Raw genomic sequence first — 21,856 nt, forward strand, 5'->3', positions numbered from 1 at the left:
GGTGGTGTGCACTTGTAGTCCTGGGTACTTGGGAGGCTGAGGCGGGAGGATCACTTAAGCCTGGGAGTTGAGGTTGCAGTGAGCTATGATCATACCTCTACACTCCAGCCAGGGTGACAGAGCAAGACCATGTCTCAAAAATAAGAAAAGAAAGAAAGAAATGGAGAAATATATCCATCTTTTCTGTTTCACTAGAGAGCAAATAGATAATGTAGGTAAACAATATACATGTAATTGTTGTTAATCAAATGCCTATCTATAGATAATGCTATGTCAAATAAAGAAAATAAAAGTGTCTAAATTTTAGCAGCATTGAAGCCAAACTAAAACGCATTGAGGGGATATTCCAGATTTGAAATGGTAATATGAAGCAGCACTTTCTAGATGTTAATGGATTTTTTCTGTGCATCCCATCGTTTAAAAGACAGAGTGATACAGTGGTATAAAGTCACACACACCCGGATTTGAACTATTACTCTACCCCTTATTGGTTTTATTACCTTAGGCAAATTAGCTAATATTCTCAAACTGAATTTCTTTTTCTGAAATAGGATTAGGATAATACCTTCCTCACACAGTTATAAGCAGACCTAAGACTAGAGTGAGGTGAGTTGCCTCAGGTACAAAATTTAAGGGGGCACCAAAAAAGTCAGTAATCAAGATAAATAACATTTTAATGCAATATTTTAAAAAATCAAAATGAATGCAAAAAGACTCACAATGAATAAAATATGAAATGAAGACAGAACCAGTAAAACAGATTTTTTCCTTTTGCCTTATGTTCCAGGATGGCTCAGCATAGCACTGGGTATAGGTTAATAATAAATTAAATGAGATAATATGAGTAAACACCTACAATAGGGCATGTCGCATAGTACTGCTCCATGATTTTTTTTTTTTTTTTTTTTTGAGATGGAGTTTTGCTCTTTTTGTCCAGGCTGGAGTGCAGTGACACAATCTCAGCTCATTGCAACCTCTGCCTCCCAAGTTCAAATGATTCTCCTGCCTCAGCCTCCCTAGTAGCTGGGATTACAGGCATGCACCACCGTGCCTGGCTAATTTTGTATTTTTAGTAGAGACGGGGTTTCTCCATGTTGGTCAGGCTGGTCTCAAACTCCCGACCTCAGGTGATCCACCCGCCTCAGCCTCCCAAAGTGCTGGGATTACAGGCGTAAGCCACCGCGCTCAGCCCTGCTCCATGAATTTTTAAGAAAGGCAGGAAAGAAGGAAGGAAGGTAAGAAGAAAGGAAGGAAGGTAGGAAGGAAGGATCATTTTATCTCTGACCCTCAAAATTGTTACTAGAATAAGAGTTGATGAATATAAAGTTAGTGGTGCACAGTGAATGATATTAAATTGCAGCAATTTTTGTTTTATCTATAAAACACTCCCACATGCCTCCTCTGCTTTCATCTTCATCATGAGGTAGCTGGATGGGTACTGCATACATTTAACAGATAAGGAAATGGGTGTATTAAGTGAACACCAATGATAAGCTGGAACCCATATCCTCTTACTCCTAATTGCATGCTCTTCCAATACACCCCACTTTGCCTGTTTGAAATCTAATGAGCTCTGTAACATTGTGGCTCTGATTGACAAGACTGAGAATCCCAACTTTAACCTATCAGCTACTACCCTTCCTTTGTCCACTGCTCAGATTTTGGAGGGATTTGGGAACTGCTGGACAGACACTCCCACAGCAGTGGGTGGAGGCAACTGATACCCATAGGGAAGCCCTTCTTTCCCAAATTCCCACTTGAGCAGGGCATCCTGCGAGAGCCAGGAAAAGGGTATGGAGAACATGAGGTTAGGGACAAGGGTTCAACTACTCTTTTGGGATGGAGTGAGAGCCGGCAGCCTAAAACACAAAGGGGACAGCTGGAGAGAGGGGACTGTCAGTGTGTGAGAAGCTATGACTCACCGAACCCCAGTGGAAAGCTGATCTTGTGTATTAGTCCATTTTCACACTGCTGATAAAGACATATCCGAGACTGGTCAGTTTACAAAAGAAAGAGGCCTAATTGGACTTACAGTTCCACGTGGCCGGGGAAGCCTCACAATCATGGCGGAAGGCAAGGAAGAGCAAGTCCCGTCTTACATGGATGGCAGCAGGCAAAAGGAGAGAGCTTGTGCAGGGGTACTCCTCTTTTTAAAACCATCAGATCTCATGAGACTTATTCATTATCATGAGAACAGCTCAGGAAAGACTTGCCCCCATGATTCAATTATCTCCCACTGGGTCCCTCCCACAACACGTGGGAATTCAAGATGAGATCTGCACGGGGACACAGCCAAACCTTATCACCCTGTGATAAGATACAAACAGACATGCTGACCAGTTAACTGTGAGACTGTCGAGCTTGAGGTTACTGTGAATCACCTATTATACAACAGAATGGATTTTTTAATAAAAATACATACATATTATATTTTTAGTAAGAAATATAGAAAAAGTTACACTGTCTCTTTCCACTCCATGCCACCCATGGTGCCACTTCATGAAGGCAAGCTCTTTGAAAGTTTCTGAAATTTTCTTCTGGTGGTTAGCTTACAAGGCTAGAGCATATGCTTCTACCACTATGTCTGAATCATAAGTAATGTCTGTTGATGATCATGCAAGCCATATACACAAGAAGGCTTTAGCTCACCTGCTCTCACCCTCTCCTTTGGGGTCTCCTCCCAATACTTGATATTTGTTACCACGGAGGAAAAGAACAGGTATTAGGAGAAAGGAAGGGCTCCTGGGTTCCTGAATGCGAGCTTCATGAAATGAGTGGCTAAATTCCTCGTTTGTTTTATTCTTTTCCTTAATTTTTTTTTTTTTTTTTTTTCAGACAGGGTCTTGCTCTGTCACCCAGGCTAGAGTGTAGCTCACTGCAGCCTCAACCTCCTCAGCTCAAGCCATCCTCCCACCTCAGCCTCTGGAGTAGCTGCGACTACAGGCATACACCACCACATCCACCTAATTTTTGAATTTTTCGTAGAGATGGGGTTTCACCATTTTGCCCAGGCTGGTCTTGAACTCCTGGGTTCAAGCCATTCACCTGCCTCAGCCTCCCAAAGTGCTGAGATTATAGGGTGAGCCACCATGCCCCACCTTTTCTGATCATTTTCTATGCTTTGGGGCTTACATAGCATGGGGATTTTCTGTTTCCTAAAAGTTTGAAAGAACTCATCTTTCAGAAGCATTGAACTGATTTATGGTTCCATCTGCCCCTTTTCATATCTCACAACTCTGAATATTATAACTTTTTAGTCATGACCAACTGGAGAGGCAAAAATAATAGTAATCACAATTTTATTTTTCACTGTATTCAGCAATATGCATTTAACAAATACTGAGTGTCAACGTACTATATGTTAGGGATAAAATCATGACCAAAACCAATGTGGTACCTGCCTTCATAGGCCATTGAAGTTGGTGGCCATTTCTTTCATTTACTTATTTTAGAGTTAAAACATTTTCTTGGCCGGATGTGGTGGCTCATGCCTGTAATCCCGGTACTTTGGGAGGCCAAGGTGGGCGGATTACCTACGGTCAGGACTTCGAGACCAGCCTGGCCAACATGGTGAAACCCCATCTCTACCAAAAATACAAAAATTAGTGGGTGCCTGTAATCCCAGCTGCTCAGGAGCCTAAGGCAGTAGAATCTCTTGAACGCAGGAGGCAGAGGTTGTAGTGAGCTGAGATCATGCCATTGCACTCCAGCCTGGGCAACAGGAGCAAAACTCCTACCCCCAACACTCCCCCCAAAAATTGTTTTCTTTACAAGTTTTATAAACTGGGTGCTCCAGTGTTGGGTACATATATATTTAGGATAGTTAAATCTCATTGAATTGAATCCTTTATAATTATGTAATGTCCTTCTTTGTCCTTTTGTTACTGTGATTAGTTTGAAGTGTGTTTTACCCGATACAACAATAATGACCTCTTCTTTTTTTTTTCCTTTTGCTTGGTACATCTTTCTCCATCTCTTTACTTTGAGCCTGTGGGTGTCACTACATGTGAGATGGATCTCTTAAAAACAGCAGAAGGTTAGGTCTCTTTTTTTTTTTTTATTCAATTTGTCACTCTATGTCTTTTTAAATGGAGCAATTAGGCCATTTACGTTCAAGGCTAATATTGATATGTGTGGTTTTGTTCCTGTCATAGTGTGATTAGCTAGTTGCTTTGTAGTCTCAATTGTGTAGTTGTTTGATAGGGTCTGTGGGCTTTGTTTTTACTTGTGCTTTTGTTATAGCAAGTATCGTTCTTTCATTTCCATGTTTGGAACTCCCTTGAGCATATTGGCTAGTCATTGCCTTTTGTTTCTTGTGGGAGCATTTCCATTTTTCTTACATTCATACATATGTGAAACTCATGCATATCAGACTGTGCCCTCACTTTGATCTGTTGCCATGGAGCCATGAAAAGTGAGGACAGCCTATATAATCTCACATACATGGGAAAATAACATACATGCCATTTTCTTTGACACCTTTCCCTGCCCCTGATCCCACTCTCAGCATCTCATGCCCAATTCCCCATTTCCCAGATAAGCCAGATTTTAAAATTTAGGAGCATTCTTCTTCAGTTTTTTCATAATCATATATCCTATATGAATACAGACATGAGGCAGATTCCCATGCACACACATGCACACAGAACTTGCTTTTCTGGTATCATTTTTTTTATATATACACTTTTCTGCACCTTAAATTAGTTACTCAAACATTTCCTCGGGGGATGGAGTGATTTGCTCCAAGTAATCTGGTGTGACTCAATTTTTTATGGTTGCACAATATTTTATGGTGTGGCTGTATCATTATTTATTCTGCCATTTCCCTATACACAGGTAATTCTCTTTTTACCAGTTCTTGACCACTACAAACAATGCTGAAACAAATGTAATGCCTTCATGAACTGGACACATTTGTTTTTACGCAATAAACTTCTGAAAGTACAATGCTGGTTCTCAAAGGGCATATGATATTTTGAATTTTAAGAGATGTTCCCAGTTGTGTTTCAAGAAGGATGTAATATGTCATATTCCTTTAAACACTTATAAAAGTGTCTTTCACTCACACCCCTGAGAACAATGAGTTTGAGAATTCTTTTTAATTTTGCTAGTCTGATAGTGTATGCTGATATTTTATTGTTGCTGTACTTTGCATTTCCCTGATTACTAGTAAATTTGAGGATCTTTTCATATAGTCCCTAGCTATTCATTCTGTAAATTGTCTATTCAAACATATTGCCTAGTTTTCTTTTGCTTTTTCTGTCTTTTGTCAATTTTTCAGAGCTCTGTATATTATAGAAATTAACTTTTTGACATCTGCATTACAAATATTTTCCAAGATCTATTATATATCTATAGATTTCTTTATGGAAATATTTTTTACACAAAAGCCTTAAATTTTTGTGATGCTAGCTACATATTGATTTTTGTGTTTGATATGAGAATAGAAACTATTTTTTCTTCCAGATGGGTATGCAGTTATGCCAATGCCATTAATTTCCCTCTGAAATGAACCATCACACTTGCCTTATGTTAAATTCTCATTTATTCCAACATCTCTTTCTAGATTGTCAATTCTATTCCACAGACCTACTTACATAGGTAGAAATAAATGATAAAAAGGGAAGTAATAAATCATAACTATTTGTAAATAAGAACCACAGTCCCAGATAACACCAGGATCAAAGAGGAAATTTAAAAAGAAGTTACTATCTAGAAACAAAGAAAAGGAGAATTACTGAAATAGGAAAATCATAGGATATATGATAATGAAGTATACGATTAGAATAGTCTGTATTCTTATAAAAATACCAGTTTGGCTTTATTACAAAGGCTTTACTGTATATATTGTAGAGGAAGCAGATTATCTCTTGTTGTTCTCTTTTCTCATAATTTTCTTAGTTATTCCTGAACATTCTACCATATGAAATTTAAGGCTGGGCGCGGTGGCTCAAGCCTGTAATCCCAGCACTTCGGGAGGCCGAGGCGGGCGGATCACGAGGTCAGGAGATTGAGACCATCCTGGCTAACACCGTGAAACCCCGTTTCTACTAAAAAATACAAAAAACTAGCCGGGCGACGTGGCGGGCGCCTATAGTCCCAGCTACTCAGGAGGCTGAGGCAGGAGAATGGCCTAAACCCAGGAGGCGGAGCTTGCAGTGAGCTGAGATCCGGCCACTGCACTCCAGCCTGGGCGGCAGAGCGAGACTCCGTCTCAAAAAAAAAAAAAAGAAAGAAATTTAAGATCTTTTCATTGGGTTCTAAATAAAAACCCCACTGAAATTTGAAATTGAAATTGAAATATATTATATATCAATTTGGGGGGATTGTCTTTATTACATAATCCTCCCATCCAAGAATGCATTATGCCTCTCTATTTAGTCAGTTCTTATCTTATGTCTTTTTAGTAAGATATTTTAGATCTTTTCATAGAGATTCTGAGTTTCTACTGTTAAATACATTTGTCGCTATTTTTAATGATATAATTTTTCCATTCCCAGTACTAGGTGCTTATTGCTTGAGTGATGAAAAATGCTGATTTTTATACAATTATCTTATATCCAAATTAATTTATTAAATCCAGTAGAGTTTTATCCCAAGATTCTTTGATATATAGGAATTCTACTATATTATCTTATTAGTAGAAAAAAGAAATGGTTTTATCTATTTGTCTTCCAATGCTTATGCCAGTTATTTTCAATTTTCTTGCCTTATTACATTGCTAAGACTGCCCAAGTAATGGTAAGTAATAATGGTGATTATAGGCTTTCCTCTTTCTAGGGTTTTCTGTAATTGAAGTTACCTTAGTGCCTTTCACTTTAGGATAATATTTACTGTTGGTTTTGATAGTCTTTATATTCAAGAGTTTCCTTCTTTTCATTCTTATTTTTATTAAGAATGATCAATTTAAACATATAATATGATTTTTTTGACTATTGTGATCATACGGTTTTTCTCTTTTAATTTATTGATATATTTATTTTCTTTTCTACTTTTTTGTTGGTTTCTTATTTCAGTGATTCTCCTTTTCTTTGTTTCTAGACAGTAATTTCTTTTTAAATTTCCTCTTTGATCCTGGTGTTATCTAGGACTGTGGTTCCTATTTACAAATTAGTTCCCTTTTTACGGTTTATTTCTAATTTTATTGGCTCATGACTAGAGAATGTAGCCTATCGAAGCTTTATTATTTTTGTCATGGTCAATTTTTTATAAAGTTTTGTGCATATTTTAAAAATAATGTATGTTCTCTATTTAAAGTATTTAACATTATGCATTGATTGTATCAAGGCTGTTGATATTATTTGTTAGTTCCTCTATGTTCTAACTTTGAAAATGTACTACATAGATTTGAATTTATGAGAGACAAATGTGGACACCCTACAGGTTCATTTCCTTCTCCCTCTTAGAAGCTTAGTAGAGATTTGACTCCAATGGACTAAGCCAGCCTGGCAAGAGACAGGCAGTTTTCATCATTCCCAGCAAGCAAAGCTGTTCCCAGGGCCCTCCCCATGCAGACATTGATCTTGGACCTGGAAGATCTCAAGACACATTTCAGTTACTCAGAAAAACCAGGTTCCCTAGCCTCTATTGGACTTACCCCATAAATATGTAATGTGATGGGCAGTGGGGTTTGTTCTCTGTGGAGTGCCCTGGGTGGAACATCTAGTCCTCTGGCCATGCTGCACCTAGGATGTTTAGAACCAGCCTATTCTGTGAGATAACAACCGTTTTAGGGCAGTGCTCTGCTGCTCTCTGCTTGTAAGTTTTCTCCCAACAAACCCGTATCACCTCTGCAGCACAGGGCATTAGTGATGTATTCTCATGGCCCTGGCATGACACAAGTCTACCCCTCTTTAGAGGGGTAATTAAGCCTCCCACTAAAATTGTGGGTTTTTTTTTTTAAATCAAGTTCTCTTTTTTTTTTTTTTTTTTTTTTTTGAGACGGAGTCCTGCTCTGTCGCCCGGGCTGGAGTGCAGTGGCCTGATCTCAGCTCACTGCAAGCTCCGCCTCCCGGGTTTAGGCCATTCTCCTGCCTCAGCCTTCGGAGTAGCTGGGACTACAGGCGCCCGCCACCTCACCCGGCTAGTTTTTTGTATTTTTAGTAGAGACGGGATTTCACCGTGTTAGCCAGGATGGTCTGGATCTCCTGACCTCGTGATCCGCCCGTCTCGGCCTCCCAAAGTGCTGGGATTACAGGCTTGAGCCACCGCCCCCGGCTGCAAGTTCTCTTTTTATTTTGTTTCGGATTTATTGCCACAGATGGCATACAGTTTGGTGCATAAATGTTTATGACTTTTTTCATCAATTGTGTATTTAATCATTATAGAGTATCTCCCTTTATTCCATTGAGTGTTTTAGTCCTAAATTCCACTTTATCTGATACTACTATTGCTCCTCCTGGGTGATTTTGGTTTGCATTTGTTGCATTTGTCTATTCCTTTTATTATTCATATTGTTATCTTGTAATTATATTTCTTCTAAATAGCATATATTTGAGTTTTCCTTATATGCCAAAATGATGAGTAATATTTATTTTTTGTTTGTTTTAAAGACAGGGTCTTGCTCTGTTGCCCAGGCTAGAGTGGCACAGTCATAGGTCACTGTACCCTCAAACTCCTGGGCTCAAGCTATGCTCCTACCTTAGCCTTCCAAGTAGCTTGGATTATAGGCATAACCACCACACCTGGCTAAATTTTAAAAATTTGTTGTAGACATGAGATCTTGCTATGTTGCCTAGGCTGGTCTCAAACTCCTGGCCTCTAGCAATTCTCCTGCCTTGGCCTCCCAAAGCACTGGGATTGCAGATGTGAGCCACCACACCTAGCCAATTTTTTAATAGATGATTTCAAATTATTATATTTAATGTAATAACTAATGCATCTTATATGTTATATATGTATACATAATAAATGTATTACTCTATATTTATTGCTTTAGATGGTTGTGGGGGTTTTTTCTATGTTCTTTTTTACTGGTTTGATGTATTGGCCTTTCTTAAAATCTTGATGGTTTGGAGATTCTGCTGTGTGTCTGCATCCCACTGCTAGTAACTGTCCCTTCTCTGCTGCCTTAATCAATACATATGAAGCTAGTGTTATTTACAAGCAAGAGATTTGCTATTTTCCTGTCGATATGGAGTATTCTGTCACAATGACATTGTAATTTCTCACAATCTCCTACCTTCACCCCTTCTTTTCCTGTTGCCCTTTGAGTTTTGGAAAGCTTTTAAATCCTCCTCCTATTCAAACTCACCCCCAGATTCTAGGTTTGGCTGAGATCACTTAGAATTTCCTTTTCAGTATTTCTCGCCTGCTTCAAAATGGCTCATTCACCTCTCATAATACATATTACCAAAACCAGGGGCTGTCCAAGGGGGTTCAGTGGAAGCAGAGGATGTCACAGGGAGTTTACAAAATGCCCCATAAGGAGGTTACTATTTGTTTTTGAAACTTCTATGTAGTCTAAATATGCTCTACTTTCATTATTTTCCCAAAAAACATCCATGAGGACAATGCCATTTAATAGAAGATCAGAGGAATGGATTAGACTGAGAGAGAGTGGAGAATGTGGTCATTTCAAACTAGCAGTATACACAAAAGGGCACAGAAGTGGGAAAGAACAAAGAGGTGTGTAGGGAAGGTGGAAGCAGCCAATATTTTTTCCCAGAAAATACTGGGGACAGAGGAACGGGTAGAGAAATCTTACATTGCCTTTCATACATTTGTTAAGTCAATTCAATATTTATTTTTGATCTGTTACATGCTAGACAGTCTTCCAAGTGCATTCTGCTAGATCTAGGACATGAAACTCCCTTCATCCAGGACAGACAGCAAGGCCAGCAACATGACACAGAAGCACAGGGGGCTGGGAGAGTGCAGGGCAGGCACCTCTAGCCTGGTCAGGCAGGAGTTTGGGGGTCAGGCTTGAGACAAAGCATCCTCAGAGGAAGTGGCATTGAAGCTGACAACTGTAAGCTGAAAATGCAGCAGCCAACTGAAGGAAGTTAGGGAAAGGAGGGCTGGTGAGGGTTTCAGACACGTTCAAAAGCCTACAATGAGGGCAATCTGGGGGCATTCAAGGAACTTCAAGTAATTTTTACCTACTGATGACCCTATAGATTGCCTCCTCTTGAATTATTCTACTTTTTCTTCCTATATTTTATTTATGTATTTGATATTTTTTAGAGACAGGGTCTTGCTATGTTGCCGTGGCTGCACTCGGGCTGAGGGGATCCTCCCACCATAGCCCCTTGAGTAGCTGGGATTACAAGTGCATGCCACCACACCTGGCTTTACAGAATCTTTTAATGTGCTATTTATTGGGCTTGGCTCAATTATCTTTGTGCCTCCAGTCACAACTGGATTCTAAATGCTGTTAATCCAGAGCCAAAATGGATTCTGAGTGAAAGGTCCCTTGCTTCACAGCCAGGATTCAGTACCAGCCATCTCCCTCCAAATGGGGCTATGTTCGCGAGATTTTGCTGGGATTCCTTATTCCTATTTTGTATTAACACATCATGTCTTTCCCAGGGTGGAATCGTGAGTCAGCCTTCTGTGTCTTCTCCTAGCTTGTCCCCTCTTCACTGAGTTTGGCAGAAATTTCTCCAAGTTTGACACTGCTGTACCTTGCCTCTTATTTTGACACTCTTTTGGTTATTTTAGTCAAGGACAGAGATGGAAGAATTTTAGAAATCTTTCCTAGAAGTTTCCATAATCAGAAATTATTTTCATTGTAAAGTACCCAGTTTCTCAGTGTTTGCTCACTGTGGTTCTTGTGCATTGCAGTGAAAGTTGCATTTCTGCCTACAGAGACCAAAATATAGCTTCATTTATAATTACAGAAAACACAAAGAACTGGAATAATAAAGTGAATAAAATTATCTGGTGGTGATTTATTTTGCCAGTCTCAGTAAACATTTTATGTCATCAAAACATATGACAAGATTAGAAAACCAGGCTGTGCGTGGTGGCTCACGCCTGTAATTCCAGCACTTTGGGAGGCCCAGGTGCCGGATCACTTAAGGTCAGGAGTTCAAGACCAGCCTGGCCAACATGGCGAAACTCCATCCCTACTAAAAATACAAATAGGTGGGTGTGGTGGCAGACGCCTGTAGTCCCAGCTACTCTCAAGAGGCTGAGGCAGGAGAATTGCTTGAACGCAGGAGGCGAGGTTTCAGTGAGTTGAGATGGTGTCACTGTACCCCAGCCTGGGCAACAGAGCAAACCTCTATCTGAAAGAAAGAGAGAGAGAGAGAGAGAGAGAGAGAGAGAGAGAAAGGGAGGGAGGGAGGGAGGAAGGGAGGAAAGAAGGAAGGAAGGAAGGAAGGAAGGAAGGAAGGAAGGAAGGAAGGAAGGAAGGGAAGAAAGAACCAAGAATTTGATATTGGAGAAGAAATTTTCATAACTTTAGAATGGAGACTGTCTGCGTGTGAGTGACCCAAGGGGAAACCTGAGGTTCTGGCGAACTTGTTCTTCCCATTTGTGGTTTTCATGTGTCACAGACTCCACAACTCTTTCTTATCAACATTTCACTCGTCTCATGTTTCTCCATCATCGTGTAAAAGGAGCTGGACTGTGTTTGCAATCAATCACAGATAACTTGGAAATAAAGACAAATAGTCTAGGGTAAAAAAAAAGTAAAATCTGACCCAATGTGTTTACAGAAGCTTATGGAAAGAAGAAAAAATAAGCTTCAAGGAAGACAAACTACTGATGGTAACCCGTCAGAAATGAGATGCACTAGGCAGAAGTTGTCAAAAGTTGAAATCAATGATATAGATAATTACAAGATAACTTCTCTTTTTTCTCAGTTCCCTTTCTGAATGTGAAAGCTTTCCAAATCTACTTGACATTGTAAGAAATACTAAGTCCCCCTAAATATAGCAACTGTTTTTGCAATCTCTAGGAAGTTTTTTAAAAGCCAGGGAAACATACATTGTCCACATTACTGAAACATTTTTTAAAAATACATAAGAAAGCCTGGCTTTATTTAAAGCTCAGAAAACTGGAATTTCATTGGTAACAAAAATGTTAAACATTTTAAGTCTGATTGAATCTAAAATTGGTGACTTAGTTTTGAAATCCATATAGCAAATCTGTGGTAAGTCTGAGTGACACAACTTATACATGAAATATTTTTATACTTTAAACTAACAATGTTACTTCAGAAATAGAGAGGGCATTTTTTGAGGATTTACTTGTATTTTAGTCTTCTCAAATTTTTCATTTTCCTTCTGTAGCCTCTATTTTTTCTGAACATTGTGCCTCCTTGGACAATCACAGTAAGAGGTGGTGGGACTGGAGGTGGAGCCCCTGGCATCCTGACTCCTAGTCCAATAGTCCTTCTCCCTATGGAGTCTTTCAGCTTCAATTCAAAAAAATTTTTCAACTTTATGGAATAGTTTATTCGTGTGTGTGTGTGTGTGTGTGTGAATAAGGTGATTGCTCAAGTTGGTAACGCGACTGTTGTTCACATTGCAACACCCTGGCCTTTGACTTCAGAGCTTGTGTGTCCTGAGAACTTCCTTCCTGAGGACTTTTGGTATTTCACCAAAACCCTAAGCCAGCTGCTGTGGAAATGTAGACAGCAATTTCCGTAAACCGTTTCAGCATCTTGCTGGATCACAGCCACCTGTCTAGACAAGAGATGAAAGAGACTTACCCTGGCAAATTGATAGCCTACTACCTGCTGAGCAAGAGAAGGAAAGGTCTTCACCCCAGTCAAAACGATTCTAGGACCAGGAAGGGTGGAACTCAAGGATGTTTAAGAAAAAATATATTGACTTAGGAGAAATCATCCATGAATTGGGACTTAACCTAGCAAGGTCATCTTGAGCTGGTTCTCATACACTATTGTGCTGGCTCCTTAAGGCTTGAAGGGGATGTCAATGGCAGATGGGACAGAGGTGCTGGGACAGCCTTGGCAGAACCTTGAGGAAGGAATCAGAGGCTGGCAGAGGTGGGTGTATCAGAATGGATGTCTTACGTGATGCCAAAGAACAAGTCACTTGATATGTTTTTCAAGAAGACCCAGAGGATACCCTCTCTGTAAGAACTCTTTTAATTTAATAACATTTCTTCAGTTAAGAAAAGACCACTGGTAAAAACCCTTTTGTAGACCTGGGTCTACAGTAGATAATGCCCCATGGTACTGGAGTCTCTGGCATAAACAGAGAAGGTAGAATTCTTGAATGACAGAGGCCAGATGGCAGGCATATGGTCAGCAAGGCAGGAGTGGCCACCAGGAACCTGACACACAAGAATCCATGGCTATAACAAATAGGCCAGGGTATCCTGGGCAAGAAATATGAGTAGCCAGATGGGGTGTCACTTAACTTGTATGACCAGAAAAATCATCAGGAGCTAACACTAGTGCCACAGTATAAAACTTTAATCCCACACCAATTTTCTTTCCCTTTCTTTTTCTTTTTCTTTTTGTTTGTCTGTTTTGTTTTTTAGAGATAGGGTCTTGCTCTGTCACCCAGGTTGGAGTGCAGTTACTCCATAATGCCTCTGCAGCCTTGAATTCCTGGGCTCCAGTGATCCTCTCACCTTAGCCTCCTGAGTAGCTGGGACTACAGGTGCATGCCACCATGCCCAGCTAATTCAATTTTTTTTTTGTAGAGATACAGGGTCTCACTTTGTTGCCCAGGCTAGCAGGCTAGTCTTGAACTCCTGGGCTCAAACAATCTGCCTACCTCAGCCTCCCAAATTGCTAGATGACAGGCATGAGCCATGGCACCTGCCCCACACCATTTTTCATCCTGAAGCCAGTTAACTGACACAGAAATTCTGAGTCAAGGAAGTACCCTGCCATGGCACCACAAGCATATGTGATACATATTTCCTCAACTTTCCCCCCGAAAAACCTGTGGCCACTTATCAGAGTCTCTGGGTATTGAGGAAAGGGGAATAACAAATATTTAAAGGTCTACCAAATACAGATCAGAGCCAATGCTGATAGCAAGGACACAAAATGTCGTGTACGCCCTCCCACTTAGAATGGGGACTTATGCAGGCCAGGTGGGAAACAGAGCCCCAGCCCAGGCCTATCTCACAGGGAACTCATGGTTATTTCCTTAACCTCTTGAGTGCATACATGCAAAGGGCATATTCAAAATCTGCAAAACCTTTTTATTGCTTTCCTGTTCAGTGAAGTAGCAGCCATTTTTGTAAGAAGAGCCAAGTAGAAGCTCCTGAAACTGTTCCCACTCCCAACAAGAGTATTAATCAGAGGGAGGCAAAGCATCATGTTAGAAGGAATTGCAGACATTGGCATCATCATCAAAGACTTAAAGATTTCAGAAAAATGGTTGTCATCATATCCCTGTTTAATTATTTATATGACCCCTAAATAAATCAGATTAATTATGGCAGATACATTGCTATAAACCTAACCAAGTAGTAGACTCAATTAAAACTGTTGGTGTGCCATCTTTACCAGAACAGATTAATACAGCCTCTGACACTTGATTTAGCAAATACAATCTTTTATACCCTAGCAGCAAGAAAGAGAAAAAGCAATTTGCTTTTACATAGGAATGACAGCAATATACTCACACATCATTCCCAAAAGCATCTGAAACTCTGCTTTCTGTCATAGTAATGCTGCAAGGCAAGACTAAATGAGCCTAAATATAAGGCAACATTTTGTCCCAAAACATCCTTCAGAAAAAAAGAAGTTACCTTACATTCAACTCTTTACAAAGTCCCTCATTGTGGGGTTCTCTCTCAATTACTTTATTTTGAATAACAAAGTACTGCTTAGGGAAGGCTCATGAGTGAGAAGGGACGCAGTTAGTGCTGGCGTGGGATTCTATCAAGAGGTCACTTGACAGAATCAGTTTAAAATGAAGCAAAACAAATGTAGCAGCCATTTAGTAATTATAATTACATTATAATATATAATATGATAATTAGATAAATATATATATTTGATCTGTTATTCTTCATTAGAATTTTAAGTTCTAAAAAGACAGAAACTTTGTTCACAGAAGGATTCTCATGGGCCTTTGATTTCTTTACCGACAAAATCTGACCAAGACGTTCTCTAAATCCCCTCTCAATGACAACTCAAAGCAATTCCCTCCTCTTCATTTGCTGAGCCACAATGAAGCCTGATTTTAATTTTCATATTGGATCATACGGGTTTTTTGCTTTTTTGTTTTTGTTTTTGTTTTTGAGATGGAGTCTCACTCTGTCACCCAGGCCGGAGTGCAGGGACGTGATCTCGCTCATGGTAACCTCCACCTCCCAGGTTCAAGCAATTCTCCTGCCTCAGCCTCCGGAGTAGCTGGGACTACAAGCACGTGCCACCATGCCCGGCTAATTTTTGAATTTTTAGTAGAGACATGATTTCTTCATGTTGGCCAGGCTGGTCTCAAACTCCTGACCTCAGGTGATCTGCCTGCCTTGGCCTCCCAATGTGCTGGGATTACTGGCATGAGCCTCCACGCCTGACCATATGGGGTTTTCAGCTGTGTTTCCATTATGCTGCACATATGTCTTTCATGTTTCCCATGCACATTTCACGTGGAGTTACAGGACCTTTTATTCTTTTTTCTTTTTTTTTTTTGAAACAGAGTTTCGTTCTTGTTGCCCAGGCTGGAGCACAATGGAGCGATCCTGGCTCACCACAACCTCCACCTCCTGGGTTCAAGCGATTCTCCTGTCTCAGCCTCTCGAGTAGCTGAGATTATAGGCATGCACTGCCACGCCCGGCTAATTTTGTATTTTTTAGAAGAGACAGGGTTTCTCCATGTTTGTCAGGCTGGTCTCGAGCTCCTGACCTCAGGTGATCTGCCCACCTCGGCCTCCCAAAGTGCTGGGATTACAGGCGTGAGCCACCCCACCTGGCCAGGACCTTTGAATATAGGTACATGCTTTGAAACATATTGTGCAAATACCAGAGTCTTCCTAGAACCATGGGACCTGGTGGAACTCAAAGCCAAACCAAATCCCAACCGAGGACACTTCACACAATCTCCCCCTGGAGGCCCAGTTAAGAATTTGATGTTTTGACATCAACAATAGTAAAAATAATGTGTGACACAGGGAAGGTATTGAGCAACTTTCCTGTAAAGGGCCAGGTAGTAAATATTTTAGGATTTGGGGGCCATACAGTTTCCGTCACAATGGTGTAATCTTACCATCATAGCACAAAGTCAACCATAGATAACACATAAATGAATGAGTGTGACTGTGTTCAATAAGACTTTACAGACACTGAAATTTGGATTTCATATAATTTTTATATATCACAAAATATTATTTTGATATTTTTCCAACTGCTTAAAAATGAAAAACAAAATTGGCCCACCGGTCATATAAAGATAGGTAGCAAACCAAATTGCCTCTCAGGCCATAGCTTGCTGACCCTCATATAGAAAAATGAACACTAGATTTAGAGAAGTCCCAGGCTGGAGAACTGCTACTTTTGCTTGTACAATGTGAGACACTGGGTGAGTCAAATGAGTTCAAATAAATTCTTAGGGCCTTGATTTACTAATCAATAAAATTAAAGCATTGGATTAGATTAATCTTAAAAGCCCCTTCAGCCCTAAAATCTCTCTAGGGGCTTCTGTTTCCAGTGGCCTCTGCATATGGCAGATGGGTGAGCTTTTGAAAAAATTCCTTTCAATACAAAATACATTAAAATTCTGGGTGAAATAAAATGTCATTTAAAAAACCCTCACTGAGGCTGGGAATGGTGGCTCATGCCTGTAAATCCCAGCACTTTGGGAGGCCGAGGTGGGTGGATCACAAGGTCAAGAGTTTGAGACCAGCCTGGCCAACATGGTAAAACCCTGTCTCTACTAAAAATACAAAAATTAGCTGGGTGTTGTGGTGTGCCCCTGTAATCCCAGCTACTCGGGAGGCTGAGGCAGGAGAATCGCTTGAACCTGGGGGACAGAGGTTGCAGTGAGCCGAGATTGTGCCACTGCACTCCAGCTGGGGCAACAGAGCAAGACTTGAAAAAAAAACCTTCACTGAGCTGGCGAGAGCATAAAGAAATTCCTCAGAGGCCAAAAATGACCCCAAAAGCACAAATTCAAAGAGTCCTCAAAAAAGCCCTTAGTCTCACAGTTTGCCTGGGAATGCCTGCACAGCTCTAACACCCTAGAAGTTCTTCCTCAAACTGATAAAGAGAATCCACAAAAATCCAGCCGGACGCAGAGGCTCACACCTGTAATCCCAGCACTTTGGGAGGCCAAGGCGGGTAGATCATTTGAGGTCAGAAATGCGAGACTAGCCTGGTCAACACAATGAAACCCTGTCTCTACTAAAAATACAAAAATTAGCCAAGCAAGATGTTGGGCACCGGTAGTCCCAGCTACTCAGGAGGCTGAGGCAGGAGAATCGCTTGAACCCAGGAAGCGGAGGTTGCAGTGAGCCAAGACGGTACCACTGCACTCCAGCCTGGGCAACGGAGTGAGACTCCATCTCAAAAAAAAAAAAACCAGAAGTTTTTTGCTTCTTACTAGCCAATCTCTCATTATTCTAATCCCTTGGCATAGTGAATAATTTTGAAATTTTTAATATTAAACTTTCCCTGTTGAAATTATTGTGCGGTTGCCTTCTCCTGATTGGACTCAGATGTAGAAAGTCAGGCTATCCTTTTATAAACTCTAGCCTAACAACTGTATTTTTATATCCTAGCATCAATCAGTACAAAAATAAAAAATTGAATTTTCCATTTACAATCATACCAAGAAACATAAAATGCACAGAAATAAATTTAACCAAAGATGTACATGACCTGTTTGCTGAAAACTATGTAACATTGCTGAGAGAAATTCAAGAAGACTTAAAGAAGGAAATACATTACATTTCTAGACGGGAAAACTCAATACTTTTATTTTATTTTATTTTTGAGACAAGGTCTTGCTCTGCTGACCAGGCTGGAGTACAGTGGCATAATCATAGCTCACTGCAACCTCAAACTCCTGGGTTCAAACAATCCTCCCACCTCAGCCTCCAGAGTAGCTAGGACTGCAGGCATACGCCACTGTGCCCAACTAATTTTTTTTTTTTTTTTTTTTTTGTCAAGATGGGGTCTTACTTTGTTGGCCAGCCTGGTCTTGACCTCCTGGCCTCAAGTGATCCCTTTGCCTCAAACCTCCCAAATTGCTGGGATTACAGTCATGAGCCACCATGCCTAGCCAAAAACTCAGTGCTTTTAGATGTCAATTCTCTCCAAATTCATCTATGGATTTAATGCAATTCTAATCATAATTTCAGAGAGCGTTTTTTTTTTTTTTAACAAATCAAATAGTTAATTCTTAAATTTATATGAAAATGCAGAAGCCTGGAATAGCCAAAGCAATCTTTAAAAAAAAAAATAGGCCAAAATTTTACATGACTTGAGTTCAAAGACAGGGTAGTACTGGCATAAGAACTGACAAATAGATCAATAGAAAAAGAAAAAATGAGCCCAGAATAGAACCATACCTGTACCATCATTTGATTTTCAACAATGATGCCAAAGCACTTCAGTGAGGAGAGGAAAAATAATCCAATAAATTATCCTAGAATACTTGATATTCATATGGAAAAAATAATAACAAACCTAGGATCCTACCTTATAGTATACCCAGAAACTAACTCAATATGGATCACAGACCTAATTATAAGAGCTAAAACCATAAACCTTTTAGAAAAAAAAAAATAAGAGAACATCTGCATGACTAGAGAAAAGGCAAAAGTTTCTTAGGAAACTAGAAGCAGTCGTCATAACAGAAAATACTGATCAATTGACTTTACTGGAATTTAAAACTTCTATTCATCAAAAATCACACTTATGAAAACAAGTAGGCAGGCCAAAGAATGGGAGAAAATATTTACAAAACAAATACCTGACAAAGGGACTGGTAGTCAAGATCCGTAAGAAACTCCTAAAACATGGCCGGGTGCAGTGGCTCAAGCCTGTAATCCCAGTGCTTTGGGAGGCTGAGGCGGGCGGATCACCTGAGGTCAGGAGTTTGAAACCAGCCTGGCCAACATTGTGAAACCCCGTCTCTACTAAAAGGACAAAAAACTTATCCGGGCGTGGTGGCAGGCGCCAGTAATCCTAGCTGCTTGGGAGGGTGAGGCACGAGAATGGCTTGACCCTGGGAGGTGGAGGTTGCAGTGAGCTGAGACTGCGCCACTAGCACTCCAGCCTGGACAACAAAAATGAAACTCCATCTCAAAAAAAAAAAAGACAAACAACCCAACTTAAAATAGGGGCAAAAGATTTGAACAGATTTCCTAACTGTGCATGAATGGCAATAAACACATGAGAAAGTGCTCAATATCAGGGAAAAGCAAGTTTAAACCAAATGAGATACCACTCCATGCTAAAATTCAGTAGCCAAAATTTAAAATGCTGACGACACTAAATGTTGGGGACAATGTGGAAAACTGGAACTCTTGCATTGTTCGTGGGAAAATAAAATGGTGAAACCCCTTGATACAGTTTGGCTCTATGTCCCCACTCAACTCTCATCGCAAATTGTAATCCCCACATGTCAAGGGAGGGACCTGGTGGAAAGTGATTGGATCATGAGGGCAGTTTCCCCCATGCTGTTCTCGCGATAGTGAGTTCTCACGAGATCTGATGGGGTTTTTCTTTCTCCTGCTACCGCGTAAGGTGTGCCTTGCTTCTCCTTCACATTCTACCATGATTGTAAATTTCCTGAAGCTTCCCCAGCCGTGCAGAAACTGAGTCAATTAAACCTCTTTTCTTTATAAATTACCTAGTCTCAAGTAGTTATTTTTTTCTCTCTTTTTTTTTTTTTTATTTTTTTTGAGCCGGAGTCTCACTCTGTCACCCAGGCTGGAATGCAACAGCACTATCTCCGTTCACTGTAACCTCCACCTCCCGGGTGCAAGCGATTCTCCTGCCTCAGCCCCCCAGGTAGCTTGGATTACAGGCGCCCTAATTTTTGTATTTTTAGTAGAGACGGGGTCTCCCCATGTTGGCTAGGCTTGTCTCGAACTCCTGACCTCAGATGATCTGCCCGCCTCGGCCTCCCAAAGTGCTGGGATTACAATCGTAAGCTACCACGCCTGGCCTTCAGGTAGTTCTTTATAGCAGTGTGAGAATGGACTAATACACCCCTTCAAAAAAATGTAAAACATACACCTATGCTGTGACTCAACAATGAGAAATAAAAACATGTTTATGCGAACAGTTATATAAGAATACTTACGGCAGCTTTGTTCTTAATAGTCAAATCCCGAGTATTAATAGGAGGCTGGAATAAACAAACTGTGGTTTATAAAATTACCCTTCATTAAAAAAGAATGAGCTACTGATACATGAAGCAGCATGAATGCCTCTCAAAACTCTTATGCTAACTGAAAGGAACCTCGCACACAAGCGTGCATGCTGTGCAACTCCACCTATGGGAAATTCTACAACAGGCAAATCTAATCTGCAATGGAAAAAATCAAAATAGTCGTCATGTCTGAAAAGGTAAAGTTAAGAGTTGACTTGGGACAGCCAGGTGCAGTGGTGTACACCAGAGTCCCAGCTACTTGGGAGGCTGAGGCGGGAGGATTGCGTGAGCCCAGGAGTTTGAGGCTGCAGTGTGCTATGGCCACACCACTACATTTCAGCCTGGGCAATAGAGCAAGACCTTGTCTCTGAAAAACAAACAAACAAACAAATAATTGACTAGGGAGAGCATAAAGAAAATTTCTGAAGTGATGGTGATGTTTTATCACTTGATATGGGTTTGCATTACATAAAAGAATGTATTTTTCAAAATGTACACTTAAGATTTGAACATTTCATTGTACTAAAGTTTACATTAAATGAAATATATATATACACATATACATATATACGTGTGTGTGTGTGTGTGTGTGTGTGTCATGAAATCACCCCAAATAGCTGGAATTATCAGCAGATTGTATAGTGGTGAACCTACAATTTTATGAAGAAAAAGAAATACACTTAAAAATAGATACTGAACTCAATAATATGCATGTTTACATATGTGCTGATGTCTTATCTTACTTTGAAATGAATAATGGAAAAATGCATATTGAAACACATGTAGTGGAATCTTGGCGGTAGGTCTATGAGTTTTCTTTGTAAAATTCTTTTAACTTTTCTGCATACTTATAATTTTTCATAAGATATTGAGAAAAACCTTGAAAACGAAAATACAAGAAAATGGGACTTTGAGGCGAAATAAATTTTCTTAAGACAAAAATGCACAGAAGATACATTTTACCACATTGACACAAAGAAACACTGGTCAGCAAAAGACAGCATAAAGAAAGGGAAGAGTGAAAATAACAAGCACCTGTAATTCCAGCACCTTGGGAGGCTGAAGCGGGCAGATCACCTGTGGTCAGGAGTTCAAGACCATCCTGGCCAACATGGCAAAACACTGTCTGTACTAAAAATACAAAAATTAGCCAGGTGTGGTGGTGCACACCTGTAATCCCAGCTCTCAGGAGGCTGAGGCAGGAGAATCGCTGAAACCCAGGAGGCGGAGGTTGAAGTGAGCCAAGATCGCACCACTGCACTCTAGCCTGGGCGACAGAGCAAGACCCTGTCTCTAAATAAATAAATAAATAAATCTGAATGATCCACATGGGTCCAATGATACCATCACGTGTCCTTGTAAGAGGGAGTCAAGGGAAACAGAACTACCGAAGAGGAGAAGGCGCTGTGATGATGGCAGCAGGTACTGGATGATCACTGTCAAGGAATCCAGGCAACATTAACAGCCGGAGGGAACCGACGGTCCTCTCAGAGCATCCAAAAGGGTCATTCCTGCCAACACCTTGCCTTTCACACAGGAAAACTGCTGTCCCGACTTCTGACTTCCAGAACCTTAAGAGAATACATTTGCATTGC

The 21,856-nt window shown here is 40.4% G+C and overlaps 1 non-coding gene across 1 annotated transcript; it reads left to right on the plus strand.

Moving 5' to 3' along the window:
• Positions 1-20,854: 20,854 nt before the first annotated feature.
• LOC117096073 lies at positions 20,855-20,927 on the plus strand. The gene has a single exon (XR_004442337.1). It is a non-coding gene; the product is annotated as a small nucleolar RNA SNORD65 (small nucleolar RNA).
• Positions 20,928-21,856: the final 929 nt, after the last annotated feature.

This window comes from Trachypithecus francoisi, unplaced genomic scaffold (genome assembly GCF_009764315.1).
Source record: "Trachypithecus francoisi isolate TF-2019V2 unplaced genomic scaffold, Tfra_2.0 Contig01440, whole genome shotgun sequence".
In the NCBI taxonomy this organism is placed as follows: domain Eukaryota; kingdom Metazoa; phylum Chordata; class Mammalia; order Primates; family Cercopithecidae; genus Trachypithecus; species Trachypithecus francoisi.